The sequence below is a fragment of the Physeter macrocephalus genome, chromosome 20, assembly GCF_002837175.3.
Source record: "Physeter macrocephalus isolate SW-GA chromosome 20, ASM283717v5, whole genome shotgun sequence".
Classification (NCBI taxonomy): domain Eukaryota; kingdom Metazoa; phylum Chordata; class Mammalia; order Artiodactyla; family Physeteridae; genus Physeter; species Physeter macrocephalus.
Genome location: NC_041233.1, coordinates 46,001,643 through 46,013,788, shown reverse-complemented (window position 1 = coordinate 46,013,788; position 12,146 = coordinate 46,001,643). Strand labels below are relative to the sequence as shown.

Genomic DNA, 12,146 nt, shown 5'->3' with positions numbered 1-12,146 from the left:
GTTAACCTTATAGGAGTTCCCTTGTATGTTATTTGTCGTTTTTCCCTTGCTGCTTTCAATAATTTTACTTTGTCTTTAATTTTTGCCTGTTTGATTACTATGTGTCTCGGCGTGTTTCTCCTTGGGTTTATCCTGTATCGGACTCTCTGTGCTTCCTGGACTTGGGTGGTTATTTCCTTTCTCATGTTAGGGAAGTTTTCGACTATAATTTCTTCTAATATTTTCTCGGGTCCTTTCTCCCTCTGTTCTCCTTCTGTGACCCCTATAATGCGAATGTTGTTGCGTTTAATGTTGTCCCAGAGGTCTCTTAGGCTGTCTTCATTTCTTTTCATTCTTTTTTCTTTATTCTGTTCTGCCACAGTGAATTCCACCATTCTGTCTTCCAGGTCACTTATCTGTTCTTCTGCCTCAGTTATTCTGCTATTGTTTCCTTCTAGTGTAGTTTTCATTTCAGTTATTGTATTGTTCATCTCTGTTTGTTTGTTCTTTAATTCTTCTAGGTCTTTTTTAAACATTTCTTGCATCTTCTGGATGTTTGCCTCCATTGTTTTTCTGAGCTCCTGGATCATCTTCACTATCATTATTGTGAATTCTTTCTCTGGAATGTTTCCTGTCTCCACTTCGTTTAATTGTTTTTCCGGGGTTTTATCTTGTTCCTTCATCTGGTACATAGCCCTCTGCATTTTCATCTTGTCTGTTTTTCTGTGAATGTGGTTTTGTTCCACAGGCTGCAGGATTGTAGTTCTTCTTGCTTCTGCTGTCTGCCCTCTGGTGGATGAGGCTACCTAAGAGGCTTGTGCAAGTTCCGTGATGGGAGGGACTGGTGGTGGGTAGAGCTGACCGTTGCTTTGGTGGGCAGAGCTCAGTAAAACTTAATCCTCTTGACTGCTGATGTGTGGGGCTGGGTTCCCTCCCTGTTGGTTGTTTGGCCTCAGGCAACCCAACAGCGGAGCCTACTTTGGCTCTTTGGTGGGGCTAATGGCCGACTCTGGGAGGGCTCACACCAAGGAGTACTTCCCAGAACTTGTGCTGCCACTGTCCTTGTCCCCATGGTGAGCCACAGCCACCGCCCGCCTCTGCAGTAGGCCCTCCAACGCTAGCAGGTAGGTCTGGTTCAGCCTCCCCCGGCGTCACTGCTCCTTCCCCTGGGTCCCGCTGCACACACTACTTTGTGTGTGCCCTCCAAGAGTGGGTTCAGCCTCCCCCGGCGTCACTGCTCCTTCCCCTGGGTCCCGATGCACACACTACTTTGTGTGTGCCCTCCAAGAATGGAGTCTCTGTTTCCCCCAGTGCTGTTGAAGTCCTACAGTCAAATCCCACTAGTCTTCAAAGTCTGATTCTCTTGGAATTCCTCCTCCCGTTGCCGGATGCCCAGGTTGGGAAGCCTGACGTTGGGCTCAGAACCTTCACTCCAGTGGGTGGACTTCTGTGGTATAAGTGTTCTCCAGTCTGTGAGTCACCCACTCAGCAGTTATGGGATTTGATTTTACTGTGATTGCGCCCCTCCTACTGTCTCGTTGTGGCTTCTCCTTTGTCTTTGGATGTGGGGTATCTTTTTTGGTGAGTTCCAGTGTCTTCCTTTCGATGATTGTCCAGCAGCTAGTTGTGATTCTGGTGTTCTCACAAGAGGGAGTGAGAGCACATCCTTCTACTCTGCCATCTTGGTTCCTAATCCTATAATCTTTAAACAATTTGAGAAGTAGAGCAATTCAAGTGGGAAGCAACATAGATAGTAGCTTAATTACTGATAAAAACAGGATTGGAGAACTGAGAATTGTCAGTTACCTCCTTCTGTAAAGAATTGGACCTTAGTAACCCTGATCTAGTCATCCTGGTCCAGTAACAGCTGGAGAGAAGCCGGCAGAGAGAGCTGGCTGGCCCTCCTGGAAGCAGGCAGCCCTTGTCCTGCTTACTGTGTGGAAGTTAGCTTGGCCCCAGGTGTTGGAGAGAACAAGAGGGAGGCCCTTGCTGCCCAGCTCTGTGTGCAGCCTCAGCACTAAGCCAGTGCTTACTCTAGCCTTCCCAGGTGATAAGTCACTTGCTTTTGAGAAGGGAGGAGGGACTGGGGGGGAGAGGTAGAGGGAGAAAGTGGCTTACTCTAATACTGCTTCCTCCCAAGAAAGAATAAAAATTTCTTCCTGAAAACATAAGGGAGGGTATTTTAAGAGTGTCCTCCCCAAAACCTAACAGTAGAAATACTGCTCTTTAAAGTTTTTTGTCTTGAGGTGATCTTTTGTGTTGTTCTCTCCTGCCTTTTTGATTTTGGAGAGAAAAGGAGAGACAACTGTATTTTTCTCTGTTTTGGGGTATAAAGAAAGGAAAAGACTAATGTAGTAGAAACCAGGAAATGGTCTTTATGAGACATATAATCAGATTCTTTCTTTTCATGGCAGGTGATGGAAATGTACAGGAACAATGGGAGAAGCCGGTAACTTATAGGAAGCCAAGATGACAAGAATTTTAAAAAATAATCAGTGAGTAAAATTTTGTTAGCCCTTTAGAATTCTGTTGACTACAGGGTGAATTTTCTGTAAGAAACCATTGTAACATAACAGCACAATTAAATACCTCAAAAGTTTAAAAGAGAAAATTTTGAAAAGTAAATATCCAAACACTTCAGAAAGTTGGTGCCAACATTTGAGAAATTTTGCTTTTGCATTATTCTTTCTTGGTAGAATGTGTCATCTTAAGTTGGGTGTGTCAGTTTGGTGGATAGAGCATAAGTATTTAAAGAATTGAAAGAGGATTCCTTTTACATTAACCTTGGAGTAGCCCTTCTCAAATGCAGATCATTCCTCGTTCCATTGGTTCTGTGGGCCCCATTTCTTACCCACGTTTTGTGGGTACCTTTTGGAGGTAAATATGAATAAACTTGGTGAATATGAATAAAATTCAGCTCTTTGTCTATTCCTCTTCATTACACCATTTTTTTTTACATATCAAAGGCCATTAGTGTTTCTTAATTATCTGACAGTTATACGTGGTTGGTTTTGGTTTCATTATGTTAATGATAACGTTAGTAAGTGGGGTAGTTACTGGAAAGATCATACATTTTTGAGTCAGACATTCATAGGCCTGGCTATTGCTGTTGTGCTTTTAATAGTTACTCAGCTTCTCAACCTCAGTTGACTCATCTGTGTATTGGATTTGATAATACTTCTCATGAAACGAAATACCATGGGGATAGTACTTTTTGCTGTGACTGGTACATTACAGGGCCACAATAAAAGTAGCCACTTTCTATCCTTATATTTGTATCATGATTTATAGTTTGCAAGCCTTTATCTTGACTTAGAAGACTGGCCAGCTGAACTTCCTGAACTACTGTCAGGCAGTGGTGGGTTAACATTGCAGGTAGTGAGTGATATGCAGATAAATGTTTAGAGCCAGCCCTGATGGGGGGAGGGGGTTGTAGTGTTTGCTGATTTCCATGGTGTGAACACTCCCACCATAGCTGACTTCACACTAGCAGCAAAAGTCACCGCCAGCAGAGTTGGGAAGTGATGTGCAGGAGCACACTGTTACACGATTTCCTACCAACCAGGGGCAATAGTTGCAAAGAACATCAAGAGCATTGATAATAGTAAAACAGGAAGTGACGTGTTTTGAGTATTTATGATCTTTGTTCTTAGTATAGTTTAATTGTATGTTTATGTAATTTAACTTTAAATGATGGTGTGTTGAACAACTGCCTTGCCCCAAATCCTGAGAATATACAATTTGTTCTAAGGGACTGGTATGAGCTGGCCCCAGCTCACCACAGATTGTAAGTTTCCTATTGTGAAGACATTTCCAAGCCACAAATCTTCAATTATCTTTCTCAGCCCTGGTGGTAAGAGTTTGGTTTGGTTGATAAAAGCAAACCTGGTCTGGTTTTGAATCCATGCTAAGTAAACCAAGTTATCATGCCCCCATAGCTTCTGGAATGAAGATAAGTGTCAGGATCAATTTAGAATTTAGACGTATTTTCTTAAGAGTGTGACTGGCATTCTCACGTTGTTAACTCAGCTTTGTAACTGGCCCCTGGCACCCCTCACTTCTTCTGGCTTCGAGTGCCAGTGCTTAGAGATAAGTCAGACTGTTCACTCCCTTTTGAACTTCCTTCTTTCCCTTCTCTGTACTCCCGTGACTCTGCATTTCCTCAGGTAGTGACACTTTGGGGACAAGCAGCAGCCAGGGTGCCCCTAACTAACCATGGCATGTAGCTTTGCTTTTGATTCAGAAATTAAGGAAAAGGAATTGTCTCGGGAGAGAGTGAAACAAAACCAAACAGAAAACCTGGGCAGTTTAAAGTTCATACTGGCTGGATTAAAATCTTAGGGAATAAAATGGAAGGAAGAAAGGAAACTGGATCAGATATCTCAGTGTTTCTTCTGGAAACAGTTTCTTCAGTTTTCTCAGTCGCCCTTTAGAAGGGAACAATTGAAGCCTAAAATTGCTAAGTAACAGCTAAGATCGTGGTGGTTGTTTTTATTTTAAATCTCACCCACCTAGTTCTCAAAACACATTCTTTATTGAACCTTCAAAAAATGCCTTGGATATTTCAAAACATTCATTTGTGTCAATTCCCTGAATCAGACTTACATAATCTTAAAACATTTATTTCCCTTATTTCTTCCTAAAACAATAGGTATTTATATTTCCTACTGAGTCAGGATTGGACTTGGATTATTGCAAAAGTAGTTCTCGTCCGTTTGAAGAGGAAGCTCATGGATAAAAATCTGAGAGACTTGCCTGTGGATTAAGAAATATTAACCCACGTCTTAAACAAGTTGAATAAGGGTGTCTTTGGTAACTGTGAAAGCAAACGTGGGAGTAATGATTAATAGAGAAATTTTGCCACAGATAAAATATCCTGATTTATCATTTCTCTCTCCAGAATGGACCCTATGCAATTTCTGAACATCCCCACTATAGATGAATTTTTGATTAGAGCACTACTAGGTGTACAGTCTTCAAATGTGTAAATTTTATAGCCTTTCTTTATGTTCAAATCAACACACCCAGTAGTTTCTGGGTACTTGGGTCATGGGTTATTAGGGTAGATTCCAGTAAATGTAAAACAGGCTTATTCCACTTCAGGAGTTGATAATCAAGCCTGAAGAAAGAAAACTGCCGTTTCAAAACAAATGTGGTAAATGTTATAATAGATATATTAGACACTCAGGAAACAGACAGGAGAGAGGAATTACCTGTGTGATAAGAGCAGGCTAGACCAGCCGGGGTGGGGCGGGCAGGGAGGGTTTCAGGAGCAGGTGACATTTGAATTGGGTATTAATGATTAATGCCTTTTAATCAAAACCCTTTTTTAGATTATAAAAGTTAACTATGCTAATTGGAAAGAGCTTTAAAGTGTGAACATTTCTAAGATTAGAAAACTCATTATCACTACCCAGAGATACCATTATTAGCATTTTTCTTGGATTCTGCCATACTCTTCCTGTGTCTAGATTGGATACATATTTTTCCTCCCTAAAATGGATCATTATTAATATTGTTTTGAAACCTGATTCAACTGATAATATACTGAGACCATGCCACCTCAATAGGTATAATCTACATCATTTTTGTTATTGTTTCATAGCATTCCATGTATATGTGGTCTGTAATGGATTTAACCATTTCCCTATTAGTGGGCATTTAGGTTGTTTTCAACTTTTCATTCTTGTAAAGCACACTATGATGAACATCTTTGTGTATGCACTGTGGTGCACTTACCTAATTATTCAATATTTGGGCAGGATCTTTGAACAGAGTTGGAGCAGTGCCTAGGGAATAGTCTAGGTAGAACAAACAGTTTGAGCCAAGAGGCAGAGGTGGGAAAGGAAGATTCCATTCTGGGGAAAGGCTGGAACTGTAGTTTGGTAGAATGCAAATAGCGAAGGCAAGTAGTGCTAATTAGGGCTGGAGCCTTTGATGCTAAGTCCTTTATTCATTCTCAGTTGGGAGCCATGCGTGGAATCTATATCATACTTGAAATGAAGACTGGGTGTCTTAAGTTTTCCTTAATTTCTCTTGTTTGGGAAGAAATAAAAATTATTAATAGTGCTGCCTTCTGAAACTTCTTGAGAGTCTCAAGAAACTGATCAGTCAGGGAGTAAACAAGTACGGGAAGTCATGGGGAAAGTGTGTGTGTACAGATAAAACTCAACTAGGGGAGCTTATGGTTTTGACAGGGGAAGGAAGCATCATTAATAAATGCATTTTCTTCTTAAGGAATTTAAACAAACTAGTTGTGAGTAAATCTAATTTGGGAAAGACATGGGTTAAGACATAGATATCATAATTTAATAATAATATTACCTTATATTTATTGAGTACTTTTATGTGCCTATGTGTTTTAAATACGTTGTTTTACTTAATCTCTCAACAACCTTCTTAGGATGTGTCAAGGATTATCTCCATTTTGAGGGTGAAACAGAGGCCTCAAAGCCTGCTTTGGTGAGAGGTCAGCAGACTTGGGGTTCCAGTTCAGGAGCTGCTGGGGCCTTGGGCAAGTCCTGGGATCACACCGGGTTGGTTGTAAGGATACAGTGAGACAATATTTGAAATATTATGAAAACACCATAAAGTACCACAGAAATGGAAAGACTGCTTTTTTATACTAGGACATCTTCTTCTATCACTACTGAAGGGAAGAAAGCACTTCTCTAGCCATTTTCCATTTCCTTTGCGGTAGATTATATTATTGTCAAAACATTTGCTATTCCTCCCTACCCACCCTCCATCCTGTGAGAGGATATTCTTTCCCACCCCACTGAGGGTTGAGCCCTGTGGCTGCCTTGCCGTAGGACTTGCAAATAATAAGAAATGTAAATAACAATGATGTGCCATTTCCAGGCAGAAATGGAATAGACATTGCCTGATTCTGCCATCTTTCTTTTCTTTTTGCCATGAGATCAGCCTGTCCCAGTTAGGGGTGCTGCTTCCGTCTTGGTCGCAGAGTGAAGAGGACATGGAGCCCAGCCTTGGCTCACCTGCAAAGAACCAAACAGGACCAGAAATAAACCTTTCTCTGTTGTTGGCCTCCAAAATGCTGGTGTTGTTCCTGCAGCATATCTTAACCTGAACTGATAACGCTCCTTTTTCACCCATTAGTGTGTCCCTTTCAGGACACACACACACACACACACACACACACACACACCTTGTACAGAGAACTTCCTTTTTAAGTTGAGAAACAGTGTTCCCCATCATCTGTTGTACTACACTCTTCCTCCTGCATTGAAGAGGTCAACCTTCATCAGAGGTTATCACTTCAAATAAGGCATTTAAATAAGGTATTTAGGGTTGAGCAACTTGACCCTTAATTTTTTTTTCTTCAGACATTTGTAGAACATGTCCCATGTCAAGGTCTGGATGTCTGGAGGTTTAAAAAAATCCAAGCCCTGGACCCAGCCTTCAGGAATCTTAGAGTACGATGCAATTGGATGCTGTGTATCCCAGCAGCTATAAAACAAGGCAGACAGTGTCGGGTGCTGAAGGAGAGTGTCACTTTGATAGTTGGCAAACTGTGTTCATGTAGGTGTCCCCACTTTGTTGTATGCCATCCTTAAGATGTTCTTTAAATGTCATTGCTTTCTTAGTTAAGCTTATCTTCCCTTTTCCATCTCCTCCTTAGCATGTATTTACTGTACCATTTAATTTACATTGCGTGTTAGACTTCCTTATTCTCAATATGTAGTTTTTAGTCACACAATTTATACTGACTCTCTCACTAGCTTAGTGTATATGTCCTTTCTTTAGACATATATTGTAAACTCTTTAATTTCTTTATCTTAATGTTTCCCCATAATATAAGCTGTTTAACACCCTGTTACAACAAAATTAGACTCTTAGGAAATTATTGACTATTTTCTTTGATTTTTCCCCCCTCAAGCTATTTGTCCTTTTCTCCATGATGTGCTCCTTTTCTTTTTCTTCTTATGGTGTCTGATGTGTTTAAGGCTCTGCATGGGAGAACCAGTTTGTCTTGGCTTAGCAATACCTTCCCTCAGTTTGGAACAATTTCCAGTTGACCTGTCATATTTCAGGTTATGTGCCTAGTAATCTGTCTAATGACTAATCCTGGCTTTGGACCATGGAGTAAAACCAAAAGCTCCTACAAGTCTGTCTGACAAGCAGTTTCTAGATTAAGACAATGTACAGTTTACCTGTGCCCTTCCTTTATGATTGAATTCAGCTGTTCTGTCTCATTACTCATGACCACTTCTCCAGTTTAATTTCAGAAGGCACTGGGTTAATTTACTCTTAAAGCCCCATCTTGGACCAAGGGCTTTCAAACTTTTTGTCCAACATGCACAGAAAGAAGCAATTTTCAGCCTCCATCAGATAGGACGGAACACTCAGGGAGATGCCATGGTTTATCGCTAATGGTCTGCCTTTAGGTTGGGTGGTGTGTTCATGATTGTTGATGTTAATATTATTTTTCCTGACAAATAAGTTAAATATTGGGTTGGCCAAAGAGTTCGTTCGCGTTTTCGTACCATCTTATAGAAAAACTCGAACGAACTTTTTGGCCAACCCAATATATTCTCTTGTATGTAGTAAATACTGCATAACCAAAAACATTTTTTAAAATGTGAAATACAGTTAAAGCTGTGAAATGCATCCATTGCACATTTATTTTGGCAGAACTGAGTCACCTCAGCTAGTTATTTTTGCAATTTTAACTTTCTTCTAAAACACCTAAGTGCCCTCTAAGATAATGCTCTCTTTTTTCAACAGGGCAAAATCAATTTTTTATGAAGATACTATTTATAGACTCTTAATTTGAAGACGATCTTCATGTCAGTACAAGCATCTGTATAATTGAAGGTTTACCCAGAGAAATATTTTCTTTTGTTTTGCCACAGAGAAATACCTTCTCTTGAGAAGATATACAAAGTTAATGTCTGGCTATTGACTGTGAGTGACTGTTCACTAGTTCCTTCTCTTCTCTGCAGGGAAATCTAGATGCTTACACAGAGTCTGAAACGTTAGCTCAGCTCTTAGTCACCTGAACTGAAGGCCCGCTCTTGTCTGGCTGCTATGGGTATCAGAGAGAATAGTCCCAGCTTTGGGGTCAAACATTCATAGCTCTGAAGCAGGCTCTGACTCGTCTTCATGATTGACCTTAGGCTTCAAAACCTTCTCGAACTCCCAGTTTCGTCGTGTGTTCAGTGCAGTTGTTAATACCCGCCTTGCTGTATTGTGTACAGATTAAATGTAAAGTGATATGTGCACAATGGAAGCCACTATCATTACTAGATACTCAGTAAATGAATTAAATTGAGCATGTTTTTCTTGCTGTAGGTGGAATTTCAAATACATTTTCCTATAGGAACAATGTTATGAATGGGGTTTGAGTATAGTCTTAGAAATATTATTAACATTATACTTCAGATAAATCATGAGTTCGATAGGCCTTTAAAGTCTGTCAGAGAAGCCAGTCTCTCTACATTTGGTCTCTAGTGAAATGCATTTCAAGTGCCACAGAAGTGTTCATGAACTTTAGAGTTCATTAAACAACTTTCAGAATGTAATTTATTACCAGGTTGAGGACTGCTTAGATAAGCTTTTGCGTTAGACTTGAAATGGAATTTCTTGATAGGTGGTGATATTTGGGGGGCAGACAAATGAGCCCTCCTTTCCACTTCTGGGAAGTAAACTCACCTCTCTTCTGGAGGACTTACTGCTCTTCCCGCCAGTACAACGAGGTAGTTCTAGTGTAGACCAGTCAGTCGTGGGACCTTGGCCACTGGGGTGGCCACATGGCCCCAAGCTGGACCAGCATGAGTTTTTCTTAAGAATTTAAAAAATTATAACTATGGAATAGTCCCTCTGAGTGGCAGAGCTGGGAGTTAAGTGGAAGAAGGCAGATTTTAGGAAGGGAGAACAAAGCCAACCTGTAGAAGCAAAGATGTCCTCTTGTCCTGGTGGAGTTCATTTTGAGTTGGTCCTAAAGCCTAGCCACCCCTGTGGCTTTTGTGTTGCTAGACTCAGTGAGTCTGTCTTGCTTTTGCCTCTGCTCCTTCAAGTGCCCTTTCTGTTACCTGCAAGTTAAAGACTACTGACTAAGGGCTTCCCTGGTGGCACGGTGGTTGAGAGTCTGCCTGCCGATGCAGGGGACACGGGTTCGTGCCCCGGTCCGGGAAGATCCCACATGCCGCAGAGCGGCTGGGCCCGTGAGCCATGGCCGCTGGGCCTGCGCGTCCGGAGCCTGTGCTCCGCGGCGGGAGAGGCCACAACCCTGAGAGGCCCGCGTACCGCAAAAAAAAAAAAAAAAAAAAAAGAATACTGACTAATTCATTTGGTTGTTTGTACTTGGAATATTTAAGAAGTCTGTGTCTTTGTCGTGGGCAATCATAATAAATGTAATTGCATAGTAGGATGGCTGATTTATCACATAGCTTTTTGAGAACAACGGTAGCATTTATTCCCATCTCATAAAGGCAGAAATGTATTAGCACTAATCAAAGAATACGAGTGACTCCCTGTGTCTATGTATGATAATGACTCTTGGACAGAGGCTTGCTGTAATGCAAATGTCATATAGCTTTTGATTTTAAACCATATAAACAAATGGAAACTTATGATGGTTCTAGTAGTTACAAGTTGCCTCGGAGAACTGCCATTTGCTACCTTTTATGCTTAGGAGCACTTGTAGGTAAACGGGTAGATGTTTCTATTTAAGGGGGAATTGGTACTTTGGTAAGATGGTCAGATATGTATGTATGTGTTCCTTACTTGAAACGGATGACAGAATGACTTAGTCCCTCTGTTCTCGTGAGTGGGTTAGTATTTGGGGAACTGAGATTGTATGTGCTGACACTCTTTTGTAAACTGTACTTCCCTTTAGGAAGTATCAGATTTGCTTTCTCAGTAGCAGCATTCTTTATTGTTGGAACATGTCGTAAAGAGCAAAGGCACGCATCTGCCACTTGGGTTCTGCTTGCCAACTGGTTTGAACAGCTATAATATTTGTGTATTCTTGACGTGTCAGCAGTCAAAAGGAAAATTTTCCTTTCTCCTTTGTGGCTGTTATATAACTTAAACATCATTATATCAACAACTATCAGAATCTGCTAGGTCGTGGGGGATACAAGGCCTCTGAAACACCATCTCTGCTTCCGATGGACTTTTGTCATCTGCCAAGAGAGAAAAGTAAGGGATTTCAAAAAGAAGGAAGATACTAAGGCTCTCTAAGTCAGTTTGAGATGGAGGTATAAAGAATAAGGTCTGTAGGCATTTGGAGGAGAGGAGAGTTCCCTGGGGCTTGAGCCAGTGAGGAGGGTTCCAGGAAAAGGAAGGGGTTTGAGTGGGTCTGGAAGGTAATAACTTGTAAGAGTGAGAAAGGTCATCAGACAGAGGCCATGGCATGGGCCCAGGTGTGGAGGTGATAATGTGCCCATTGCATTAGGGGAACAACAAGTAGACCGGTGGGGTTATCTGGCCGAGGGTTTTTTAAGTGGGAGATGGGGTTGGAGAGGTGAAAGCCAGCTTTTGAATGACAAACATGGCATTGGGGCCGGAGCTAATCGTTCCTTTTTTTTAACCATAGATTGACAGTCTTTGTACTTCGCATTTTAACTTTAGGCGACTAAGATATCCTAGAAATAGTGAGCCTTTTTCTATTGTGAGGATGTTCTAATAACATTGGTAATTATGTCCTTATTTCCCAAGCGTAAGGATCATTGTAAACATCTCTCTGATGCTTTGAGTTATGATCTCAGGTGCACTTGTTTATGAAGCCTTCCTTCTTGAACAGAGCACACACTTTATACATTTTCAGCTTGACTGCATCCTAGACAATAGAAACAAACTAGGTTATCTCTCTCTTTCCTGTATGGGCTACCTTTCCCTTCCTCCTTCACTTTCACATATCTCAGCGTTATCTATGTATGGCTGCACACATGCGTACAACTGCGTATTTAAAACTGCAGGGTCACGAAGTTTATTGAGTTGCTCATACACACATAGTATGTATGTATATATATATATATAGTCTTCTCATATAAAAGAGCTACAGTTCTTGATGTAACAGCCAACATATTATCAGTTTGGCCAGTATAATTGATGGTAATAGTTTCATAAACAGAAAATCGATGTGCCTTAAAATAGGTATGTATTTACATGACTGTTTGACGACTGTCGCCTGTAAGGCA

The 12,146-nt window shown here is 41.0% G+C and overlaps 1 protein-coding gene and 1 long non-coding RNA gene across 9 annotated transcripts in view; one reads left to right on the top strand and one right to left on the bottom strand.

Moving 5' to 3' along the window:
- Positions 1-12,146, top strand: part of SGMS1 (sphingomyelin synthase 1) — a 301,381-nt gene that overhangs the window by 182,888 nt on the left and 106,347 nt on the right. For all 8 annotated transcript variants that reach the window (XM_028481655.2, XM_055081266.1, XM_024121177.3 and 5 more), the window contains one exon: positions 2,394-2,474. The gene's annotated coding sequence lies outside the window, so the exon portion shown is untranslated. The remainder of the gene's footprint in view (positions 1-2,393; positions 2,475-12,146) is intronic.
- Positions 8,921-12,146, bottom strand: part of LOC114484570 (uncharacterized) — a 5,174-nt gene continuing 1,948 nt past the window's right edge. The window contains exon 3 of the long non-coding RNA XR_003677645.2: positions 8,921-11,129. This is a non-coding gene — a long non-coding RNA (uncharacterized lncRNA). The remainder of the gene's footprint in view (positions 11,130-12,146) is intronic.